This window comes from Schistocerca americana, chromosome 8 (genome assembly GCF_021461395.2).
Source record: "Schistocerca americana isolate TAMUIC-IGC-003095 chromosome 8, iqSchAmer2.1, whole genome shotgun sequence".
Taxonomy (NCBI): domain Eukaryota; kingdom Metazoa; phylum Arthropoda; class Insecta; order Orthoptera; family Acrididae; genus Schistocerca; species Schistocerca americana.
In genome coordinates this window covers 455,872,338-455,899,691 of record NC_060126.1, presented here as the reverse complement: position 1 = coordinate 455,899,691, position 27,354 = coordinate 455,872,338, and positions in this window count along the sequence as shown.

Genomic DNA, 27,354 nt, shown 5'->3' with positions numbered 1-27,354 from the left:
GGAACTTCTCTTCTACAATTTTCCTCACGATACTTTCATATACATCTTCCAGACCACTTCCTGATCTTCTGTCATTTACATTTTTCAGTCCTTTGCGGAAATTCGTTCGGAGCGAATGAAATTTCTCGGTCTCTGCAGGAAACGAGGAGCATTCCACATACAATGCAGTACGCAACCAGCCAATATTGATCTCAGACGCTCATTGTTATTGCGCGGTAATGTCAGAGTAAAAAAAGTCTTAGTTGCGAAATTATTTAGTATCAATGATACGTTTCACCCTTTTGGGGCATCATCATATTGTGTAAAAGTAGCTGGGTATGTAACTCGTCCGTCATAAAACCGTATAAAATGGAAAATGGACGCAACAGCAACCGATGATGATCCAAAAAACGTGAAACGCGTCCTGAATATTAAATAATTTCTCAACCACGACTGTTTTTATTCTGAAATAATACTAAACTGGTTGCTATAGCAGCCTGCAACAGTTGGATGGAACAATTTTTATTAGGCAGTATTTAGTATTGCATAATAAGTATTGTAGGTGTGAGGGCCGCATAAACTGAACGAGGTGGCACAGTGGTAAGAGACTGGATTCAGTTTCTGGTGGGTGACGGTTCGAATCCTCGTCAGGTCATACAGATTGGCTTTCCGTGGTTCCTCTAGCTCGTTTGAGGCAAGTGCCGGGTGGATCCTTTAAAAAAAGCCATTGCCGATTTCCTTTCCCGTCCTTGCACAAAGCCTGGGCTCTGTCTTTAATGGCCTAGACGTTGAATAGACGATAATCGTAATCTTTCTTCCTCTTGTTTGGAATTTTTTCACTTGTACCTAACGTAATGGTGCCTAATATAATTGTATACTAGTGAGATGAGGAGAACCCACTGTAGCTACAATTTGAGTAATGCAATGTAATTTGGTAAGAGTTTAGAAAAGAAAGTAAGGAAGAGTTGGACTGAACGTCCCGTTGGCGGCTAGTCCACTAAAGACGGGGCGCTGGTTTTGAGAGGGATTCACAACACTCACGGATTATGCCATATGCCTGTTCCGACTGGCTGAGTGCTGCCTAGAAGGCAGTACGAGGAGCGATCTATGATTGTGGGACGCATGATAAGCATCTTCCCATCCTTGAGCCGTTATTGCCAGTAGCTGAATCCTGATGATGCCGCTGTTTCTTTATTGCAGCAGCTTTTCGTTCGACTTCACAATGGCTTAATGGGTAAAAGAAATCTTCTGAACCGTTTTCCATTGATTTAAGCGATTTAAGAGATCTGCGAGATACCTAAAACACAACAGCAGGGAGGGATATCGAACCACGATACACCCGGATGCGAGTCCAAAGTCTTGCTATTACACCACCTCGTTCAGTCTGGTGTCTACGTCTACATCTACATACGGAAGCCACCTTACGGTGTTTGGCGGAGGGTACTTTGTGTACAACTGTAGCTTCCCACTTTTCGTGTACCACTGGCGAAATGTTTCTGGAAGAGATAGCTGATAAGCTTCCGTGCGAGCTCAAACCTCTCTAATGTTACGCTCTTAGCCTTTTTGGGAGATGTTATTGTTGTGGTCTTCAGTCCAGAGACTGGTTTGATGCAGCTCTCCATGCTACTCTATCTCGTGCAAGCTTCTTCATCTCCCACTACGTACTGCAACCTACATCCTTCTGAATCTGCTTAGTGTATTCATCTCTTGGTCTCCCTCTACGATTTTTACCCTCCACGCTGCCCTCCAATACTAAATTGGTGATCCCTCAGAATATGTCCTACCAAGCGATCACTTCTTCTGGTCAAGTTGTGCCACAAGTCTCTCTTCTCCCGAATTCTATTCAATACTCCCTCATTAGTTATGTGATCTACCCATCTAATCTTCAGCATGATTCTGTAGCACCACATTTCGAAAGCTTCTATTCTTTTCTTGTCTAAACTATTTATCGTCCACGTTTCACTTCCATACATGGCTACACTCCGTACAAATACTTTCAGAAACGACTTCCTGACATTTAAATCTATACTCTGTGTTAACAAATTTCTTTGCCATTGCCAGTCTACATTTTATATCCGCCCTACTTCGACCATCATGAGTTATTTTGCTCCCAAAATAGCAGAACTCATTTACTACTTTAAGCGTCTCATTTCCTAATCTAATTCCCTCAGCATCACCCGATTTCATTCGACTACATTCTATTATCATCGTTTTGCTTTTGTTGATGTTCATCTTATATTCTCCTTTCAAGACACTGTCCATTCTGTTCAGCTGCTCTTCCAGGTCATTTGCTGTCTCTGACAGAATTACAATGTCATCGGCGAACCTCAAAGATTTTTATTTCTTCTCCATGGATTTTAATTACTACTCCGAATTTTTATTTTGTTTCCTTTACTGCTTGCTCAGTATACAGATTAAATAACATCGGGGATAGGCTACAACCCTGTCTCACTCGCTTCCCAACCACTGCTTCCCTTTCATGCCTCTCGACTCTTATAACAGCCTTCTGGTTACTGTACAAATTGTAAATAGCCTTTCGCTCCCTGTATTTTACACCTGCCACCTTCAAAATTTGAAAGAGAGTATTCCAGTTTTTGCGAGATGTGCGAGCACTATTCGGAAAGTAAGGAGCGATCTGTCGCGAAATGGAAACCACAGTGAAAATCAAAGCTATTTTATTTTCTACAGTTAGCTATACCTTCGCCGGCCGGTGTGGCCGTGCGGTTCTAGGCGCTTCAGTCTGGATCCGCGTGACCGCTACGGTCGCAGGTTCGAATCCTGCCTCGGGCATGGCTGTCTGATGTCTTTAGGTTAGTTAGGTTTAATTAGTTCTAAGTTCTATGCGACTGATGACCTCAGAAGTTAAGTCGAATAGTGCTGAGAGCCATTTGAACCATTTTTGAGCTATACCTTCCAGTCACTTCGCTACATAGTCCTGCTCTGACTTAGAAATCTGTCGTATAGTTCCAATACGCTCGTCATAGAAGGCAGCCGCCCGTGCCTTCCGCCACTTCTCTACGCTGGACTGCAGGGCGTTGTATGTGGCAAAATGCTGTCTTCGTTGCCAGCAGTTCATTCGAGCAGAGATGAAAATCAGGGGAAACCAGGTCTGGGCTACATGGTGAGTGATCAGACATTTCCTATCGAACACGCTCCAAGCAGCGTCCTCATTGCCCCAGCATTGTGCGGCCGAGAACTGTCATGAAGAAGGAACTGCATTATGTGGGGTTGTATGAAAACAGGCGAAATATCTCGGCAGGCAGCCATACTTGACGGGAGACTCTCTTTTCTAGGCATCTTGATGCACTCTTTGTGCTCTCAGAACAGAGAAAAGCGACGTGACGGGCATACAGGAGACACAACCCAACACATTTGTGCAAAGATTCATCTGATTTTCGCTGTGCTTAACATTTCGCGACCGATCGTTTCGAACAACCCTTGTGCGTAGAATGAGGCAGTATATTGGTTGATTCTTCTAGAAACGTATGCACTTGGAACTTTAAAAAGAAAATACAGCTGATGACCTCCTCCTGTTGGTTGGCGGCCGTAGCCGAGAGGAATTAGAGCCGAAAATAGATAGGACCATGACATTACTATCACAGTGGTGCCACAGGACTAAACAGAAATTCGCACCAAATAAATCCACCTACCTACTCTTAAAAGGCCAATTGGTCAGAAACCCTACAGTCAGGATGGATGGCACACCAGTAATACGTCGTCGGGAAGCAAGATACTTAGTAGTACTAGACGAAAACTGGAGCTTTGCCCGGCACATTGAAGTAACAACACATAGGTCGCTAGAAGTATTAAATAACCTTATCACTACAGGCCATAGGCGATTTTATCTCCCGCCAAACCTCATCAGACTCTATCATAACACAATCCTTGTCTCCATCGTGGGCTACGGGTCCGGGGTTTGGGCTCACAGGCTCACGAGGGTCGTTCCTGCTATGGCCGTGAGGAGAGCGCAGAGGAACATGCTACTACGCTCAGTCGGGGCATATCGTACATCACCAGGGGGAGCATTATTGATACTCATGGAGTTGTGCCCCCTAGATGTAAAAATCAGGGAGCAGGCCGCATGGTATTGGGTAAAAAAGGGGCAGATTGAAAAAACTCGGGATATTATGGGGGTCAGAGTGGGGGATAAAATGTCAATTAAAAGAAGGGGAATGGAACTTTGGCAAGAAATTTGGGATGGAGATGAGACAGGGAGAAGAACATGCCAACTTTTACCAAACGTTCAAGAAAGATTGAGAATGAAGCATTTTCAGCCGAGCAAGGGAATGCTGCACTTCTTCACTGGGCATGGCCTGTGCGTCTTTGCCGTTTCGGGGAAAGAGCGACGCCCTCGTGTGACTGTGGTGCCCGAACGGGCACACCGGATCACGTGGTCTATGAGTGTCCCCTTTTCGACGACGTTGCCGCTGAGTTAAGAAACTCATTGCAAAATACAGACACATTCCATCTTATTATGGACCTAATCATTGATAAATTGGCCAGCGAGGTATCCGCCAAGGTCCTGAGGGAATATCGTAGGGAGATTGAGTAGTGAGAGAACCAATATGTGACATCACGCACCATCCCATTCCGCCAGGATGCGTACTGGCCGACCGCCGTGACGATCGGGATCCGTCGCATCCAGGACTAGGGGGAGGGTGCGAACACACCGATCATAGACAAAGCACACTGATTATGACCCAGTAGATAGAATTACCTGTAGGAAATAGGTAGTAGGATACTTTTTAAAGACCTGCAGCCATTTGCGTTAAGGCCAGCCCAGTGCCAGGGGCACGCCCACTGGGATTAGCTCGGTGGGCATGGCCAAGAGATAGTAGGTTTATATCTTCTTACTGGCACACCTGTAACGATGCAGGATGTAATTGCTAGTAGAGTAGGATTGAGTAGATAGGATGGTAGACTAGCAGTAGATCATTTAGATACCCATAGAACTAACTTCCTATCCTGTAGTCCTGTAGTTGATACTAATAATAGAAAATAGAGTTTTGGTAAATGCTGCTGAAATGTAACCTTGTATGTAATTTCGACCCACTAACGTTTTCAGGTGGTCGGTTATGATGTATAATATTGGTTTTGATGAATGAAGATTTTTTTTCTTTTTTTTTTCAAAAGAAAAGAAAAGAAAAACTACACCGAACGCGTCTCTTGCGCAGTGTGTCACTGGAACTGGTTGAGCATCCCGGTGCCTCTAGTGGGACAAAGGATTCAGACAACCTGACTACAGATACTAACCACGAAAAACCCGGACTACGGGGACGGAAACGATGATTCAGAGTTCGTTGACGCCTTAGTCAGACGAGAAGTGCTGGTTTAATTCGCCTAATTGCCGTTCTGCTGAATCACTTGTCTGTTGCATTACGTTTCCGTCGAACGTCCCGGCTCAGTTTTCTGGCGGTGATGTGTCCGCAGCGCTGGCACAGTGTATTTACTCTGCGGGAGAGCAGGACCTTAATTGCTTATGCAGCCTGGCTTAATATTAAAGTTCTTTCGGAGCGCTTCCGAGAAGCCGCAGCGTACACAAGCGCCGGCCGGCCTCCCACATCATTTCGTAGCTCGGCTATAAACACGCGTCATTACCGATGATGCGATGTTTCCAGAAAATAAAGAAACGGTCTGTGCCGCGCCCCGGATCCGCCTACGAGATGCACCGGCTTATCGAGCGCCGAGATCGGGCACTCAGCTCCTACGTTTCCAAAGGCTGCACTGTTTCAAGGATCTCGATTCACTGTTCCAGAAGACACAATTCATCCTCGGGTTCTCTGCAGGCGTGACGACTGGTGTGTGTAGTCTCGCTCACGTAATTCGTGACTAAAACGTTCAAATAGAGTTTCTTCGTCGCGTTGAAGCTTTTTGGGTGTAATTAAGTCCCTTATTTTCAATTTTTCAGGCGAAATTCCCTCAGACTTCAAGAAGAATATAATAATTCTAATCCCAAGGAAAGCAGGTGTTGACAGATGTGAAAATTACCGAACTATCAGTTTAATAAGTCACAGCTCCAAAATACTAACGCGAATTCTTTACAGACGAATGGAAAAACTGGTAGAAGCCGACCTCGGGGAAGATCAGTTTGGATTCCGTAGAAATGTTGGAACACGAGAGGCAATACTGACCCTACGACTCATCTTAGAAGCTAGATTAAGGAAGGGCAAACCTACGTTTCTAGCATTTGTAGACTTAGAGAAAGCTTTTGACAATGTTGACTGGAATACTCTCTTTCAAATTCTTAAGGTGGCAGGGGTAAAATACAGGGAGCGAAAAGCTATTTACAATTTGTACAGAAAACAGATGGCAGTTATAAGAGTCGAGGGACATGAAAGGGAGTGAGACAGGGTTGTAGGCTCTCCCCAATGCTATTCAATCTATATATTGAGCAAGCAGTAAAGGAAACAAAAGAAAAGTTCGGAGTAGGTATTAAAATCCATGGAGAAGAAATAAAAAATTTGGGGTTCGCCGATGACGTTGTAATTCTGTCAGAAACAGCGACGCAGGAGATCTCATTATTCTTTCCGTTATCTTCTCTCTGCAACGTTGTATCTGGTTACATACTGTTCACAACTTTGTACGGTATTGTTTCTTATTTTATGAGAACAATTTGCTCCAAAGTTATAACATGCTATATCGTAATCCTTCACCGTGCGCAAGATAACAACAAAATCGTCTTGTAGATATGAAATAAATTATCAGCTTCTCTCTGAACTGAGAATTGGAGCCTCACCTCAGATGGTCAGACTTCTCCTGCGTTCACCGTCAAAAATAAAAACCCCGTGTGTGGACGCACGTAAAGCTAGACCACAACCGGTATTTCACCGCATCCGTCCGAGTCGTTTGCGTTTTTATGTTGAGCGTAAGGCGTCAACCGAGTGCGCTTTAAATAATCGAAGCTCGTCTTGACGACTTTTAGCTGTGTCGTGGACGGGCTCTCGCAAAGCGACGTCCATTCCCCGTTCTTCCTTTTAGCGTTTACGCTGGCTCAGTCCTGTTTCATTCATTCAGATGTTTACCGTGTGGCAGTTCGTTGCTAGGAGCACCTCGTCCGCGCAGCCTGAGAAACGCGAGGCGCTTACCAGTAATTCCTGTGCGGGGGACTACTGCTATCTCACGCCCAGCCCCGCGAGAAATCGTCCTGCTTCGCCGTAGCTTCTTGCCGTCTCGTTTCAGTTGTATGGGGTTGCTCTACTGGTTACGCGAGGAAAGCTGTTAATTGCACTAACATTGTGATGTGGCCTACAGTTTTAATGTCTGTACGTGCGGCGTTTCTAATATACTCGGATAAGTATCCGTATTCCTTCGAGGCAACTGACAAGTTGTGAATAGTGTACATACGAACGTGTGATTGGAGAGGGATATGTTTCTAAACATTATGTCATTTGTATTTATGAGGAAAACAGGGTAAAAATAAATCGAATTAGTTTTAAAATTATTATTTACTTTCAGTGAGGATTTTTAGTTTGAATTTTAATTGTAAGCGCAGTTAGTGTTGCGCATGCAGGGTTACAAGAGGGATTTGACTGTTTGCTGCATGTTGGAACAGGACTCTCGAAGACCTATGTAACTGAAAAATGGTGAAAAAGTATTATTTCCATGCAACGCGGGTTCGAGAACATTTTTCCACACAAGCGTCTTGCCATTCGGTGCGCTCTCCCGGCCCACTCGTACGCATTCACCCGTGCCGATTTCCACTATTAATTGTGATACACACTGTACACAAATCTAGCGCTTGGTTGCACCTGGTGGCCGGCTCACCTTGGCGCTCGTGCCGTAATGCTTTCGGAATTGAATTTTTTTCTGCAGGAGGGAAAAGTTTTCTTTTTCAAAACATACGTTGTGTAGTTGGTTTTATTTTATGGACTATTTGCGATACATTCTCTGTTGTAATAAATAGTAAAGCGACCATTCAGTAATTACCATGCAAAATAACAATATTCAGTTATACAGTGCAATATAGCGAACCAACAGCATCCGTGCATTCTGGGGGCTCACAAGCAGTGTGCACTGCTACAATGACTATTGATATTTTCGTAGTGATATACCACTGCTGGCAGGACTAGCGCATGATAAAAAGACTGAACAGTCCCAAATGTGTACGTCAGGTTTCCAGTGGGAAAAATACTTCTGTTGCAGCTAGCACACAAGAAAAGTTAGTGTACACAATTGTAGCTAGAAGGTCTGAAAGCGTTAAATTACCCTTGGTTCCATGTTTCATAGATCGTATTAACGGTAAGTGTTACGCTGTGGGACTTGCCAGTTGAATAGATGAGAGCATAGACGAATAAAAATATATGTGGCTATATTCTAGCCATTTATTGATTTCTAAGTGACTGGGAATATACGTCTAGCATTGTGTGGTAGTGAAACATGGATTGTGGGAAAACCGGAACAGAAGAGAATCAAACCATTTGAGATGTGGTGTTACAGACGAATGTTGAAAATTAGGTGGACTGATAAGGTAAGTAATGAGGAAGTTCTGGGCAGAATCGGAAAGGAAAGGAATGTGTGGAAAACACTGACAAGGAGAAGGGACAGGATGAGAGGACATCTGTTAAGATATGAGGGAATGTCTTCCATAGTACTAGAAGCAACTGTAGAAGGTAAAAACTGTAAAGGAAGACAGATATTGGAATATATCCAACAAATAACTGAGGACGTAGGTTGCAAGTGCTACTCTGAGATGAAGAGGTTGGCGCAGGAGAGGAATTCGTGGCGGGCTCATCAAACCAATCAGAAGAATGATGACTCAAAAAAGAAATTTCCATTCAAGAATTGCTCGATGCTGTAGAAGGTCTCTGTTATGTACCGAGCAAGAGGTATACAACAAACATCGCGAGGGGCAGCCACCACACAGGCACAACCATTCGCATAATGTCTCTCTCTCACACACACACACTCTACGCAGCAGCCTCCAAACGGCGCTAACAAACCAAGACTTTTTCCTCACTCCGCACCACTTCTTTTAGCACATTTTGGCAATGTCATAGAATTCCAAGAGAAGGCCAAGTTATTTATATTGAAAGAAATCTGTTTATTTGAGTGTGTTTTGTATTAGAGTCCAGCCTGTAAATTAGATACGGTATTTTATCATTTTCATTTGCCATCATTTTCTACTCGGACTCTTGCTTATAGGAAGTGATCTGTGGGGTATATGTTTTCCAAGCCTTTTGTAAAGCTGTTGTTGTTGTGGTGGTCTTTAATCTGAAACTGGTTTCAGGCAGATCTCCAAGCTACTCTATCCTGAGTCATCTTCAAACAGTTATTACAACCTTCACCCTTCCAAATCTGCACACTGTGTTCAACTCTTGATCTCCCTGTACGATGCTCCCCCACCGCACTCCCCTTCAATATTAAATCGGTGAGCCCTTGATGTCTTAGAGCAGCATTATTTGTAGCACCACATTTTACAAGTTTCTACTCTCTTCTTGTCTGAACTGTTCATCTTGTACGTAAAATTCCATACAAGGCTACATCCAGACTAATGCCTTCAGAAAACATCTGCTGACACTTAAATCTATATTCGATGTAAACAAATTTCTCTTCTTCAGAAACGCTTTTCTTCCCATTGCCAGTGTACATTTTATATCCTGTCTTCTTCGGCGATCATCCTTTATTTTGCTGCTCTAACAACAAAACTCATCTATCTTTTGTGTCTCGTTTCCCAATCCAATCGCCTCAGCATCACTTGTGTTAATTTGACTACATTCCACTGTTCTTGCTTTGCTTTTGTTGATTGTCATCTTATCCTCTTTTCAAGATGTTGTCCATTGCGTTCATCAGTTCTTCCAAGTCCTTTGCTGTCTCACTTTCTTCTCAGCCCCCGCTTCCCTTTAATGCCCCACTACTTGTATAACTGCCATCTGGTTTCTGTACAAGTTGTAAATAGGCTTTCACTCCTTGTATTTTATCCTTGCTACCCTCAGAATTTTAAAGAGAGCGTTCCAGTCAACGTTGTCAAAAGATTTCTCTAAGTCTATAAATGCCATAAATGTAGGTTTGCCTTTCTTACCTATCTTTTCAGAGAAGTTGTAGGGGGTCAGCGTTGCCCCGCATATTTCTACATTTCTCCGCGATCCTAACCCCGAGGCCGGCATCTACCAATTTTTCCATTATTCTGTAAGCAACTCATATTAGTATTTTGAAAGCATGATTTATTAAACCAATAGTTTAGTAATTTCACACCTGTCAGCACCTGCTCTCCTTGGAACTGGAATTTTTACATCCTTCTTGAAGTCTGAAAGTATCTCGCCTTTGTCAAACTTCTAGCACAATAGGTAAAGTAATTTGGTCATGGCTGACATTAGCAAGGATCCAACAGTTCTTACGGAGTGTCGACCACTCCGGGGGCCTTGTTTCGACTTAAAGTCTTTCACTGTTCTGTCAAATTCTCGCAGTATCACACCTCCCATATTTTAATGTCACCGCCCTTTAATTGGGATTTTATTATGTTACTTGCAATTAATACGGAAGGTAATTTCGGGATTTAAACTATTTTTATATTAAAATGAAAAGCAATGTCGACAACGCTAAAAGAAACTGGGGCATCTTTCATTCAATGACTGACTTAATTCCGAACTTTCAAACTGGTGCTTTTCATTTATTATAATGTTGTTCTACCAAGAACCGACGGAAGATTCTGTTAATATTAATGCAATTTGTTCTCAAAGTAGCAACGGCCCACAGTTTCGGCTTCGAGAACAAATAGTTTGGTAAAATTTGTTGCTGAGTGTGAATTTCAATATCTTTCCTTGCGAAAAATTAGTATTAAACTGATTATCTCACTTTGTAATATTAAAATGATTGCAGGTTCTATCTTATTTCACTACGTCGCATGAAATGGCGCGCTTAAACTATAGTAACCAAAAGAAATGCTTCTGTATTTAAGAAAGCACAAAAAATTATGAATCTGTAAAGGAAGCACAGGTTTGTAAAAGAAATATGGTTGAACTTCAACAGCCTATTTTAAAGAAATAAAAGTCAACTTACACTATTCCACACAGTCTAATATTTAAAACAAAAGACACTCTACATGAAACGAGCGATATTCAAATGCACGCACTTGGTATTCTGATTTATAATCACAGTTCTAGTTGCAAATAATTAAGTAACAGTTCAGGAAATATCTCCTATGAAAATGTCATCGAATGGACTGAATTAATTGCGTAACATGAACCAAGCTAACTGAGGGACAAGCACAATGGCAAAAAGAGAAGAGCAAAAGAGCAGAGCAGAATAAAGGAGCTGCTCTTGTTTCACTACTATTTATACTAATTAACATTACGATCTTTGTCTGATTATCGATATATTTTCCAGAGGTGTCACAGTTACATTACTTTGGGTAAATTTCATGTAGAAGTTGTGTGTGTTATAAAACGCCCCCTATATGTGTTGAGATCACACTGTTTTAACTGTTGGATATTAACATTTATCTAAAACTGTAAACTTCTGGCCATGAACTATGAATACAACAAACTTGTTGTATTCATAGTTCATGGCCAGAAGTTCACAGGTTTACATGTTACATGGATACCTCTTCTTTGATTTCAGAAAAGGGGCGATTATTTAAGAACATTTATTTTTCGTTTTCACTTTACTGTTGCCCTTGTTATTTGACTGAGGCCTGTCTTCTAACTTGTACCCCGACCGTAATTACTCGTCCACCTATTCAGGCGCGGTCCCAAGCAAATCGGGGTAAAAAAATCAAGGGATGGGCGCACAGTCATGACAACACATGTCAAACACCAATATTACATAAAATGTCCAGTTTTTAAACAGGCCTTTCGCGTAAGAGTATGTTATCACAAAATCATTTTTCATTTAAAGGTCTCCTTATGTTAATTTGTCATAAACGCTCTATCTCACAAATCAAATTTGTAAGTCTTTACATAAAATGTCCAGTTTTTAAACAGGCCTTTCGCGTAAGAGTATGTTATCACAAAATCATTTTTCATTTAAAGGTCTCCTTATGTTAATTTGTCATAAACGCTCTATCTCACAAATCAAATTTGTAGGTCTTTACAAAAGTGAGTTCGATTAAGAATTTTCCCCCAGTTTTACAAAGTTGAATACAATGATTTGTAGATGCGATGATAGATCTTGCGACAGATTGCAGAAACGCGATTTCTTGCTGGTAGATGGTAGTCGATGCCAGGACCCTCAGGTGTGGACAGGAACATGGTAGGCATGCCAGGAGTTGTAGCTGGTTACTGGATAAGGTGGGTAGGTCTTGCTCTTCGGCAGGACAGGCTTCTCGGGCATGGGGTATATGGAATACAATCGATTAAGCATTATAGTACAGACATACGATGAAGCATTATTGTACAGACATACAATTACGCGGTTTGACTGAAAGAGGGCATATTAGTACATGTGTTGCCCTGAGGATGCATATAATGATTGTAAATTTTGTTCATGGTGATAGTTTTCACTTCGTTCTGTCCGTTTATTTCTTTTGTTTGCCGCAGTGAAGGTTTGTTCCCTGTACTGTTGTCCACATTGTCGTTTCTTTCTGATTGCATCATCATTGTTGTTTGTTTGCAACGAGCATTGCAGTTTATTTATTGGCATATTACGATTTCACTATTTGCACTAAAAGAGCGTTCATGGCTTAGTAGTGACAAGTCACTGCAGTTTGAAATGCTGCGAGTACTGGGCCATCACGTGGCTCGCATTCCACCGCAAAAATTCAGGGCTGCGCGCGGAACATTGTCAAGGCGCGGTTCACGTTGCACGATATGTACACTCGGTTCGTAGCAGTGCGAGTTCCATAGAACGGCTACTTCCGCTTTACCTAAGAGTTTCTACACGGGATGCTGCATCTTCACACCTGATTCAACACGTCACTGAAGGTAAACGTCAACCTTATTATGCACCGTTCAAATGGTTCAAAAAAATGGTTCAAATGGCTCTGAGCACTATGGGAATTGACATCTGAGGTCATCAGTCCCCTAGAACTTAGAACTACTTAAACCTAACTAACCTAAGGACATCACACACATCCATGCCCGAGGCAGGATTCGAACCTCCGACCGTAGCAGTCGCATAGTTCCAGACTGAAGCGCCTAGAACCGCTCGGCCACCGCGGCCGGCTATTATGCACTGTTCTCACAGACTATTTCTGTTGCATAGTTTTGTTTATTTGCACACCAAGTTTTTAATTACTGGGAGTTTTGCGTTCTTGAGTCAAATTGCGCTGATACTGAAGCTATGCGTTTCATCTAACGTAGAAAATAGCTTGTTTGTTTTCTGTGTGGAGAATCGTTTGATGCATCACTTTACACAACTTGTTTAATAATTACAGGGGAACGTGGCAGTACATGAACAGTAATTATATCAGTTTTGCAATATCTTTGAAAATTTGCAATGCGAACTACGTTTGGCCATTATTTTATGTTTTGTGCGGCTGTCTTTGCATTTATGTGTTTCGTTCATTTATGGCACCCAGCTTATTTCTTTAATACAAGGAAAATCCATTTCAAGGGCCTTCGCCAATATTGTACCACACCGATAAGAAAGCATGCATAAAAATAACTCTAAAATTCAAAACTAATTTCCGAAGACTCACTAAGTACCAAAATAAGCACACAGTTTAACTGCAAGATAGATGACCTGGAACTGCCAGCTGGCTAAAGCACTGACACGGTACATCATCATATAGAAAATACGCCCTTTAGTATTATTGTTCAAAAGTCTGCAAAATTTTTATCTTGAGCTTGTGGGCCATGTACTTTTGACATGAATAGTGCACAGTTATTTACAATTAACCACATACACTGTGTGATCAAAAGTATCCGGACACTTGGCTGAGAATGACTTACAAGTTCATGGTGCCCTCCATCGGTAATGTTGGAATTCAGTATGGTGTTGGCCCACCCTTAGCCTTGAAGACAGCTTCCACTCTCGCAGGCATACGTTCAATCAGCTGCTGGAAGGTTTCTTAGGGCATTGCAGCCCATTTTTCACGGAGTGCTGCACTGAGGAGAGGTATCGATGTCGGTCGGTGAAGCCTGACATGAAGTCGGCGTTACAAAACTTTCCAAAGGTGTTCTATAGGATTCAGGTCAGTACTCTGTGCAGGCCAGTCCATTACAGGGATGTTATTGTCTTGTAGCCACTCCGTCACAGGCCTTACATTATGAACAGGTGCTCGATCACATTGAAAGATGGAATCGCCATTCCTTAATATCTCTTCAACAGTGGGAAGCAAGAAGGCGCTTAAAACACCAATGTAGGCCTGTGCCGTGATAGTACCACACAAAACAAGAGGTGCAAGCCCCCCCCCCCCCACCCCCCCCCCACCCCCCGCCATGAAACATACGACCACACCACAACACCACCGCACCGAATTTTACTGTTGGCACAACACACACTGGCAGATGATGTTCACCGGGCAGTCATCATGCCCACACCCTGTCGTCGGATAGCCACATTGTGTACCGTGATTCGTCGCTCCACACAACGTTTTTCCACTGTTCAATCGTCCTGTTTTTACGCTCTTTTCACCAAGCGAGGCTTCGTTTGGCATTTACGGGCGTGATCTGTGGCTTATGAGCAGCCGCTCGACCATGAAATCCATGTTTTCTCACTTCCCGCCTAACTGTCATAGTACTTGCAGTGGATCCTGATGCAGTTTGGAATTCCTGTGTGATGGTCTGGATAGATGTCTGCCTATTACACATTACCACCCTCTTAAACTGTCGGCAGTATCTGTCAGTCAACAGATGAGGTCGGTATGTACGCTTTTGTGGTGTACGTGCCCCTTCACGTTTCCACTTCACTATCACAACGGAAACAGGTTACCTAGGGATGTTTAGGAGTGTCGAAATCTCGGGAACAGACGGATGACACAAGTGACACCCAATCACCTGACCAAGTTCGAAGTCCGTGAATTCCGCAGAGCGCCCCATTCTGCTCTCTCACGATGTGTAATGACTACTAAGGTCGCTGATATGGAGTAGGTGGCAGCACAATGCAGCTAATATGTAAAACTTATGTTTTTGTGGGTGTCCGGATACTTTTGATCACATAGTGTATTTTGGAGCCAGAGTATAAATTAATAATCCTAAAACTAATACACTGTGTACAAATTATATTCAGAAAACTATACTCCTATTTACAATTTATTACTCGAGATGTCTTTATAAGACACTTGTGGTATTACATGTAAAATGGAGTTTTGCTTAAGTCATTTTTTAGTGTCCTTTAAAGGCATTTCAACTTCTGTTTACAATATCCGTATAATTGCCTTGAGACTTTTGTTCTCACAATTAACTCTACTGGGTACATGAAAATGTGAATGAAATATTGACGCACGTATATACAATACAAATGTTATAATTATGAAATAAATTTCTTGAGATATTTGTGTGGGTATAAACACCAAATTTTATTTGGTAGGATATCTGATAGTAAATAGCTTCCTTCGTGAGTAATGACCACAATTTTGTATGGACAAGTGTACTTCAGCTGCCACTTCTTATTCTTCTGTTTCAACAAGGAGGGTTTAAAAATAGTTTTTAGCAACATTCTGCTCCAAATTCGGTACCTCTGTACCTTACCCAATGTTTTATCACATTTAAGATTTCTAAGTTGTGCTTGGTGAGCTAACAAAACTTCAGCGCGTTTTAATTTTTCCTCCCACGCAGTTTCTGTTCTAGGTTTTATGGCCTTGTCCTGACAGATATGAAAATCTTATTGATCGCATGTGCATTCAGCATTAAGCGTAAACTACCTGCTGGCTTGGCTACTGGTAATAGAGGACTACTGTATGGAGATAAGGATGTTACTACTAATTCCCATTATAGCATTTTCTTGATTTCTTTGTTTACGGCCTCCTTCTTCGTCGAGGGAATCGAATAGGTTGTGTGACAAGACGTTTCATGAGGTTTAACTTGCATGAGACTTACGTACCATTTTTATTATAAGCGATGTTTCTGCAAAGAATTGTAGATATCCACACAAGAGATTGCATAGCCCATTTCCCTGCTGTTCACTTATGTAATCGGATCCTAAATTTTGCCTGGTAACATTACCTCGAGATCTTGCTTGCTGTAGTCAACATTAGCACACTTGCTTACATGAGCTACAGCAATTGAACTGTCAGTGGAGGTTCAATACCTACAAACGTGATTTTCACTCGCTGGCAGAATTTGCAATGGCAAGCTTTTGTTTTGAGCAAATCCAGAACTGTATTTTTTCATGAACTGTAATATAGCATTTTCTGCCGAGAAGTCCATTTTTGTGCCCTTCTCTTGCAGAAATCCTACACTAATAATACAGTTGGCTGACAAATTCTCAACCACCAGGAATGTGCATTAAAATGCCCCATTTTCGGTCAGTATTTCCAGCTGAGTCTGTCAACTAATATTCTTCGACCTGGTGCCTATCACACCAATAATTCTGCACTTCTGGACTGGCAATGAAGGAGTGTGTACCTTTCTCACATATTTGTTTAAGCAAATTACAATATTCGCCGATGCACCGATGTCAGTTATTACTACTGTAGGTACTTTACCTACTTCAGTTTCAAATGCTGCCCATGCCGCTGTATTGTTTTCCTCAGAGAACGATTCCTCACGTATATCAGCACCGTTATTATAACGGATCAGATTACTCCGTTTTTGCGTACTGACCTGTACGCTATTCCCAAACGCTATCCGTGGGCACGATGTGATTGAAATTAGTTTTTTAGCAGGCTATTTGAAGGTTCATTACTTTCGATCACTTCAGTTAGCCTCACGGATTGGTTTCGTACCCGCCAGTTCACAGTATGATTACTGTTATTCTGATTACTTTGGTTTGGGTTCTTATTCTGTATCGAGTGCTGCTGCCAACTGTTTCGTGGTCCTGTATTCGATTGCCAGTTCGCTTGCTCGTTGTTTCGCCATGTTAGTGGCATTATGTTGTTATCCAGATTATTCCTGTGGTTGTCATTCCAATAACTGGGATTACATCGATTATCATACCTTCTTCTCTTTCCGAAGTGCTGTCGGTTGTTACCTTCCTGTGCATGGATATTTCTGTAACCTTATTGGGGTGCATTTCGGTTATTTCCATTCCCGTTACCATCACCGTTACCGATTTGGTTTCGGTTCATGTTGCAATTCCACTGTTATTGTGGTACGCATTGTCCTTAGAATTAGCATGCCCGTTGCCTTGACTCCACGGCGTTGTGTGATCATTAACAAGTCTATCGAATAAACAAAAGATATGTACTGCTCAATGTCATTTTCAGGAGCGTGCAATAGCTTTTCCCTTAAATTTAAAGATAATTTTGCCTTTAAAATTCAAATACCATATTTTACTGATATGGAATCATCTCAGTATCTTGTCTTATTGATCTCGAAGTTCTTGCGTAGAGTACCTTGTTTACTGCTGTCAACTTCAGGTGAGTACCCCTCTTTTCTTAATCTCTCTTGCTGACCTGGAGACCAGTACTTTGATAAAAATGCTCTCTCGAATTGGTCACATGTTTCACATTTCTCTATAATTTTTGATGCCCACCGCACACCTTCGTCTTGTAGATGTGAGGTAACGAATTGTATTCTTTGGCTGTCTGCTCAGGATCTGGTTAGTATCCCTCCGTAACTCTTTATGAAAACAATGGGGTGTTCACCCCCTTCCTTGTCTAGGATGTACGTTTGAAATGGAGGATGTTTGAGCAAACTCTCGTGCAACAGTATGTTCGTCAAAGCATTTGCCTCCCCCGACTCTCACGATGAACACCCCTCATTCGTGTAAGTGTTGCACGGTGTTTCTCTGTACAATACATCCGACTGTGGAGACGGTAAATGCATATGCGGCTTGTTTGCTGCCGCTCCTACTGGGTTTCCGCCTATATTTTTGCGCGCAGCTGACAACTCAATGGTGCAATCTGCCCACGTGTTCTTCCACGTCATGCTTGCACATAGTATGATCAAGTTTTAGCATCGTTTCAATTTCTTCTAATTCGGTCTTTACATCAGTATCACCCTTGTTGTGCTGAGATGACCCTAGAATTACGGTATGTAATCAGCCCTAAGCGCATCGTTGAACGGAGAATCTTTATGATGCAACCAGTTCACGAAGTCGCTAATAATTTTGTTGCTTTGTGCTGTTAAGCAGTTGGTAAGCTGTTTGTCTTTGTCATGCAACTAGGTAACAAATTAGTCATTCCACTAGCCACTTTGCAAGTGATCTGTGTACAGTATTCTGCGTACTCGCATCGGCGGTACATATACTAAAATTGTAACGATACAGAGCATGTACAGTATTTTGCAGTTCACATTGCGTTTCTTTTAGTTCTTTCACTTCCGAGTTCAACTGCCCTACCGACTCAGAAAATTTATATGAGTAACACTTTCTGTCTTCGAAATTATTTTTCGTATTTCAGCTCACCGCTCTAAGGCTAGCCGTCGAAAATCTGCACTTAAGTTTTCCTCTAAGCGTTCGAAATTAACATTCATGTGGTGTTATATTTCTCCGCTTGTTTGTTCCTTATGTCGATTTTCAAATTGCTTAAAATTTTCGTTCATTTTACCCTGAATAACCGTACTAATTTGTACGGTCCGCTCTCGCGCGAGGTATATGGAATTTTCATTCATTTGCGCGGTTTGTTATTTTCGCAAGTTGTTCAAAATTTTGCTGTATATATCTGCTACTCCCTTATACAATTCGGCGTAAGGACCAGATGTAGGAGACGTTAACTCAATCTTGGCTTCTGATTCTGTCGGGATATCAGCATTGCTTGCAGTAGAACTTGTAGCTTCTGGTTAGTGTCGGCAATACGCCGATCGTCGGTATTTAATTCGGAATCGTGTAAATTTCCCTCATCCTCAACTGTCGCAGTCTTTCCTCTTTCCCCCATTTCCATTAGTTATATAGACCAAAATTCTAAACACAAAAAATACACTCTCCTACAAACACATATCCTAATCCAGAAATTTATTTGAGATTAATAATTACCAACGAAGCTGAACAATCTAACCACGCCTAGCCGTTAAGCGAATCCACTAATAAATTCCGTCATCTTGTGGCACGTAACTCTCATACAAAAATATCTAAAAATCACACGAAATAATTTTATAAATTCGCACAGGAAAGGAATTTAGGCCCATCTGTTCTCTAACTCGAAGTACATGATTTGCCCTTGAACTGTTTCCCCTTACCTTACCGGTTTATTATCTCCTTATTGCTTTTATTATTCCTTTTCTTGATTCACTGTCTTGATGTTTCTCAACTGAAGATATTACTTACGTGTTGCATGCATGGAACAGAAAATACATTTAATTACAAACATGAAATTGTAACAATTATGTATACAATAAAAATTCATTTATTATTTGTTACGTGGAAGTCCTCGTCTGAGGTCGCCAATTAGACGTCATCGCCCGTTAATTGGGATTTAATTATTTTATTTGCAGTTAATATGTAAAGCAATTTGGGATTCTGAACTATTTTTATAGCAAAATGAAAAGCAATGGCAGCAACGTTAGAAGAAACTGGGGCCTCTTTCATTAAATCACTGACTTAATTCTGACCTTTTACGAAAGTTGATCCAGTTTCTTCTGAAAGTAGCAACGGCCAACAGTTTTGGCGTCGAGAACATATCTGTTGGTAAAATTTGTTACTGACCGTCAATTTCAATGTGTTTCCTTGCAGAAATTAGTGTTAACCTAATTATCTGGCTCCGTAATATTAAAATGATTTGCAGCTTCTATGTATTTCACAAACAAAAGACTACAGGGTATGAAATGACGGACTTAAACTATAGTAACCAAAAGCAATGCTTCCGTATCTAAGAAAGCACACAAAATTAAGAATCTGCAAAGGAAGGACAGGTTTGTAAGCCAAGTACGGTTAAACTTTAACAGTATATTTTTAAGATATGAAAGCCAAATTACACTATTCCGCACAGATAATATTTAAAGCAAAATAACCTCTACATGAAACGCGTGATGTTCAAATGTACGCGCTTGGTAACCTTTTTTCTAATAACAGTTCGAGTTGAAATAATTAAGCAACATTCCAAGAAAGATGTACTTGACGATTTCATCGAATCCGCACAATCAATTGCGTAACATGTATCAAGCTAACAGAGAGCAACAAGCACAATGACAAAAAGAGAAGAGCAAAAGAGCAGATTAAAAAATAAAGAGCTGCCCTTGTTTCACTACTATTTATACTAATTAGACATTACAATCTTTGTACGATTATCAATATATTACCCAGAGATGTCTGGCATAGTTTCAATACTTTGGGCAAATTTCGTGTAAAAGTTGGGGACGTTATAATCTGATCTTTATCTATGACCTCTTCCGTTTCTATAATATTGTCTTCAAGTTCATCTCCCTTGTATAGATCCTCTATACACTACTTCCGTCTTTCAGATTTCCCTTCTTTGCCTACTGGTTTCTCATCTGAGCTCTTGGTATTCTTGCACCTGCTTTCTCTTTTCTGCACGGGCCTGTTTACCTTTCCTATAGGCGGTATCTGTTTTTTCCTTAGTCAAATGTACTTCTAAATCTTTACATCTGTCCTTTAGCCATTCCTGCTTAGCCATTTTGCACTTCCTGTCAGCCTTATTTTTCAGACGTATGTTTTCCTTTTCGCCTGCTTCATCTGCTGCCTTTTTATTTTTTTCTCATTTCTTCAATTAAATTCAGTATCCCGTTTGATGTCCAAGGATTTCTAATAGGCCTTCCCTTTTTACCTATTTGATACCCTGTTACCTTCGCTACTTCATCTGTTAAAGCTACCCATTCGTCTTCTACTGTGTTCGTTCCCCCTCTTCTAGTCAATAGATGCCTAATGCTCCGACTGAAACTCGCAATAAAATCTCGTTTCACCTTATCCAGATACCATTTCGTCAATTTCCTAGCTTTTTGCAGTTCCGTCAATTCTAATCTGCAGCTCATAGCGAATACATTGGGGTCTGAGTTCACATCTGCCCATAGAACTGTTTTACGGTTTTTACTTCTTGTCTTACCATTATTTTATGTCTGAAACCTTCCTGTGCCTTTAGGTCTCTTACACGTATACAACGTTCTTTCATGATTCCTAAATCAAGTGTTAGCGATGAATGCTTTCTGCTGAATTCCACCCTTTTATCCCTTTCCCCCACTCCATATTCACGTACTATTTTCCCTTCTCCTTCTCTTGCCTACTATCGATTTGCAGTCCCCTGTCAGAATTAAATTTTTGTCTCCCATAACTATATGAAAATTTATTTTCTTTGATCATACATATCATCAATCTCTTCATCGTCTGACGAGCTAGTTAGCATATAATCTTGTGCTACAACGGTGGGTATTGGCTCAGTGTCTATCTTGGCTATGGCAATGCGTTTATGGTGTTGTTCACGGTAGCTTACCTGAATCTCTATCTTGTAATTCATTATTACATCTACTCCTTCATTACCCCAGTTTGATTTTGTATTTATCATGCTGTATCGACCTGACCAGAAGTACTGTTCCTCCTACCACCGAACTTCACTAATTCCCACTACAGCTGATTTCAGCATATCCATTTCCCTTTCTAAATTTTCTAACATTCCTGCATGATTAAGGGATTTAAAATTCCACGCCCCGATCCGTAGGACGCCAGTTTCGTTTCTCATGATGATCACATCCTCCTAAGCAGTCCAAGTCTGGAGATAGGAATGGGGGATTATTTCATCTCCGGAAAATTTTACCCAAGAGGATGATATCATGATTTATACTTTCCTGTCGCTTTCAGCCGTTCGTAGTACCAGCGTAGCAGGACCATTTTGGTTGATGTTACAAGGCCAGATGAGTTAATCTTTCATACTGTTGCCCCTGCAATTAGTGAAAAGACTGCTGCCCCCCTTCAGGAACTAAGCGTTTGTCTAGCCTCTCACCTCTGTTGTGGATGCACCTATAGTACGGCTGGCTATCTATATCGCTGATACACGCAAGCCACTCCACCAACGGTAAATTCCGTGTATCATGGAAAGGTAGTTTTGTAGAGATGTTTACTAAGTAGACCTACTGACAAATGTGCACGTGTGTGTATGGGTGTGTGTGTGCATTATGTGCTTCTAGATTTAGTTACTGGGCCTCTAAGCTTCTTTTTATAAAATGTAGGTCGCCCGCACGGCTAGAAAGGTTGAGAACCGCTGCCATATGCCAAACACTTCACAGTGGTTGTAGAGTATAGATGAAAATGTATATATAATTGTGTTTCATAAAGAGAACGTAGTTTAGAGCTGTGAAACATACGGCAACAACAACTGCTGTATAGATGTGATGCGAAAACTTTGCTATCTTAATGCAGTGAGTGACGGTCAACTCTGTAAAATGGAATCACGTTTCCCTATACTTGTGAGAACGTCTTTTGAAGTTGTTTTTGGAATTTGAAAGTATCACAGGAAATAGTAACCCATTTATGTTAGAGATAAATGTTCCGTTTCATTAAAGGTTTCTTGAAACTTTTACAGCCTTCACATGGCTGTAGACAGGCAACAGTTTTTCTGCTGATATGCCATTCTAGGTTATCCGCAGACCGTCAGTTTTGTGAAATGTGTCGCCTTGACGTTTGTAAATTATTATCACAACGGCTTGAGACTCGCAGCAGGGATTCCCACGACGTATAGAAAAGAACAAATGCAGGAAATGGCTTTGACGGCAGAACTACAAATTTTAGCTTTCTGTGTTGATAATGGAATTTTTGCTTGTCTGTACAGAATGTTAAATTCTGAGTTGTAAGCTTAGATACGCAATCTCAGTGTTAGTAACCCACGCGAGTGGAATTAAGTAGTATGTAATGCTGTGACATGCTTTATATTTCCCTTACATGTTAATAAATTAACGTTTCAAAAGTAAATTACATTACTTTAATTATCTGACTACACGGAATTAAAAAAAGGAAAAGCAGATAAGTGCATTGCAAATAATATTGTACTCATCTAGAACAGAATCTTGGTTTCTTACAAAACAGAGAAGACCCCTCACTGTCTACACAATGAGAACCACATTGTACATTTCGTCCTTTTCCGCTACAGCCCTCCTTTGGTACACACAGGATGGTATACAGAACGCGATTCGCCCATGTCTTTAATACAAGTTGCATTTACAGTATATTCGCCGTCGATAACCCTTTCGTCACAAGACTGTTAGGATAATTTAACTGAATAACAATGAAGCACTTCAGAATAGAAGAGGTGCTGTCAAAGAGAGACGTAGATGACGACTTTTTGTTCTCAATACTGCTGGGAAACTAGGTGAATCACAACCGCGTGAATGTCTTATGTTACAGACGCACTTTATGTCAGGATGCTTCGAATCGTTCTTGCTAACTATAGCTGCAATTATAATCAGCCTTGGGACGAATCTCTCATAGAAATTGGTTAAATAGGAATGATGAGTATTAGCGCGATTATGGAAATGTGTCTATATGGTAAAATCTATTGCTGTTACTGGAACTATGAAGCTGAACTGTCTCTACTGACGCCGGCCGCGGTTCTAGGCACTTCAGTCTGGAACCGCGCGACCGCTACGGTCGCAGGTTCGAATCCTGCCTCGAGCATGGATGTGTGTGATGTCCTTAGGTTAGTTAGGTTTAAGTAGTTCTAAGTTCTAGGGGACTGATGACCTCAGAAGTTAAGTCCCATGGTGCTCAGAGCCATTTGAACCATTTTGTCTCTACTGACGTTTTTCCGGTCAAATGCCCTTTCCCTCGGAGAAGGTCTCGGACGTAAAATTTTCTCGCGAACAAATCCTTGCTTCTGGTATTACTTTTCTTCCCTTATTCTTTCTAGCACTTCGAACTTCATCTGCCTACTAAACCTTTTGTAAGAAAGTTACATATACCTTTTTTCTCCGAATTTGCCGTGGCCCACATTTCACTTCAACACAGTACTAACTCTGGCGTAATGTTTCAGGGGCTTGTTCCTACAATCGTGGCCAATACTTCGTAACACTAGAGTTTTTGTGTTGGATAAAGCTTCCTATACGCATGTTAGTGTACTGCTAACCTCTTCCTTGTCGCAGACATCCAGTGTAACGTTATTTATTCGACAGGATAAGTTTTTCATCTCTTCCATTATTGGCTGCTCCAGATTTTGATGGTAGTCAGTCACCTTCGTCTTAGCGTTCTTATTCTTAACTCATAATCTGGAAAGAATGTGTTATCCATAGATTATTAACCTTCCGTCTTTCTTACTTCTTGGCACGCAAGGTGTGTCACCCGAAAATATTATCATTAGTACCTGAACACTGTATACCTACGAACAAAAATGTTACTTAAAAATAGTGTAGTGGTTATATATGGAGACAAAGAACTTCGTATAAATGACTTCTATTAAGAGCCAGTCGATGGGCCACTTCCTTCCCTGTTTCTGCGCTACCAAAAATGAAAATTTCCTTTTGCTGTTATTCGTTACGCGTGGGAGTGTTCAGTGCGTCCAGCTCATAGTTATACATTTTTTGAATGATCTGTGAGAGGCCCCAGCAGATCTCTTACTGTTTGCCAGTACTCGCGCTCCCCTTCAAACGTCGAAGTAAGTAATTCCGGAGTCGGCTACGCTCTCGAAGTACCTATGTCTGACACTGCAAACAAGCACCCAAAAGAAGCCATGTGGAGCTACAAAGAAGCATCGCTTCACCATCTTCCTGCGACCAGAGTATATTTTGGTATCTCTTTAACCTCTTATGTTATTAACGTTCTGTACCGAGGTACTTAAGCGGCTTTAGTATGAAGATTTACTAATTTACAATATTTTCATATATAATGCTCTCATATTACCAAAAAAATTCATTACCATATTGGTTTATATGAAGGGCGATCAACAGTAGCAACCTGTTCTTTAATATTCAAGTACACTATGTGATCAAAAGTATCCAGGCACCTAGCTGAAAATGACTTACAAGTTCGTGGCGCCCTCCATCGGTAATGCTGGAATTCGATAAGGTATTGGCCCACCCTTAGCCTTGATGACAGCTTCCACTCTTGCAGGCATACGTTTAATTAGGTGCTGGATGGTTTCTTTGGGAATGGTAGACCATTCTTTACGCAGTCCTGCATTGAAGAGACGTATCGATGTCGGGAGGTGAGGCCTGGCACAAAATCGGCGTTCCAAAACATTCCAAAGGTGTTCTATAGGATTCAGGTCAGTACTCTGTGCAGGCCAGTCCATTACAGTGATGTTATTGTCTTGTAACCACTCCGTCACAGGCCTTACATTATGAACAGGTGCTCGATCACATTGAAAGATGGAATCGCCATTCCTTGATTTCTCTTCAACAGTGTGAAGCAAGAAGGTGCTTAAAACATCAGTGTAGGCCTGTGCTGTGATAGTACCACGCAAAACAAGAAGGGGTGCAAGCCCCCTCCATGAAAAACACGACCACACCATAATACCACCATATCCGAATTTTACTGTTGGCACCATACACGCAGGCAGATGACGTTCACCGGATATTCGCCATACCCACACCCTGCCGTCGGACCGCCACATTTTGTACCATGATTCGTCGCTCCACACAACGTTTTACCACTGTTCAACCGTCCAATGATTACGCTCCTTACACCAAGCGAGACGTCGTTTGGCATTTACCGGCGTGGTGCGTGGCTTGTGAGCAGCCGCTCGACCATGAAATCCAAGTTTTCTCACTTTCCGCATAACTGTCATAGTACTAGCAGTGGATCCTGATGCAGTTTGGAATTCCTGTGTGATGATCTGGATAGATGTCTGCCTATTACGCATTATGACTCTCTTCAACTGTCAGTCAACAGATGAGGTCGGTCTGTACGCTTTTGTGGTGTACGTGTCCGTTCACGTTTCCACTTCACTATCACGTCGGAAGCAGTGGACATAGGGATGTTTAGTAGTATGGAAAACTCGCGTACAGACGTTTGACACAAGTGACACCCAGTCACCTGACCAAGTTCGAAGTCCGTGAGTTCCGCGGAACGCCCTTATTCTGCTCTCTCACGATGTCTAATGACTACTCAGATCACTGATATGGAGTACCTGGCAGTAGGTGGCAGCACAACGCACCTAATATGAAAAACGTATGCTTTTGTGGGTGTCCGGATACTTTGATCACGTAGTGTTTATTTGTGTGTGGTTTCACCATCACCCAGTGGGTTCATTTATTTTCTTAGTATCACATATTGTGTATGTGGGTGTTAGTAAGCAACATAGTTGATATTTTCATCCAGTGTACCTTTTTTTGTTGCTTACATGTTTCATGCCTCTATATAAACTGTACTCTCTAATAAGCAGCTGTGTCTCTGCTTAGAGGAGTTTTCAGTGGTAGCTGCCAAGATTGCATCCTCAAAGTCAATTGAGCGCCCTCAGTGTGTGTATAAGCATTAAAAGTTTCATTTAATATTGCTGTCAGTTAATACTCTTATAAGCTGCTCCCTCATCTGACGTTTATCATTGCCGACAGAGTGTATGTGACACCGAATTTTCCATTCGTTTCTTTCAGCAAGTAAGAGTTTGCCTACAGCGAAATGAGGGGTTTTTCCCTCAAATTGGGATTTACTGGCATGCCGGTGTGGCCGAGCGGTTGTAGGCGCTTCTGTCTGGAACCGTGCTACCGCTACGGTCGCAGGTTCAAATCCTTCCTCAGGCATGGATGTGTGTGATGTTCTTAGGTTAGTTAGGTTTAAGTACTTATAAGTTCTAGGGGACTGATGACCTCAGATGTTAAGTCCCATAGTGCTCAGAGCCATTTAAACCTCTTTTTTTTTTTTTGGTATTTACTCTCATTCTAAACAATATACGGACCCTTGTCGGAGTGATGCTCAAGGCTATTTTTAGCCATGTTTACCCGTGTGCTACGGTTAGGACTTTGGTTTTTGTTTTGTTTTGGGTTGGCACTCGCTGGTGCCTTCCTCTCTGTGTGACGACCTATCGCGAGGCTTCTGGTTCAGTATGCATCTGGTGTAATGGAAGTAAATATTGGGTTGCTTTCTTCCGTACGTTTCTTGATTTATAAATTATGGGCAGCCTGGTTGGTAGTTTGATTTACAGGGATACCATCCCAATACACGCTAGAGAGTTCAGCGTAACATGTTGTGATTCGTCCGCTATCATTTAATTTTTTTTTGGGGGGGGGGGGGGGGGGACATTTGCCCGTCTTCTTTTCTCACTACTCAGACTGTTGGTTTGAAGATTATAAACAAGTGGAACTATGGAATATGGTCTGAACTGTCCGGGTGTTTACACTTGCTAGCACAGACAAATGGGCAGGAGCTCTGTTCATGGACGCTTTCCGTGTGCGACTGCGACTATGAATAGAAATGTTGATACCCACCTATCTGGCTTTTTTAGTCGCCAAATTGGGCTAGTGTTCTATAGATTTGATTTGGTTTTATCAGGGATCAGCAACATTGGTCAAGCCCGCTGCTGCCCGCACC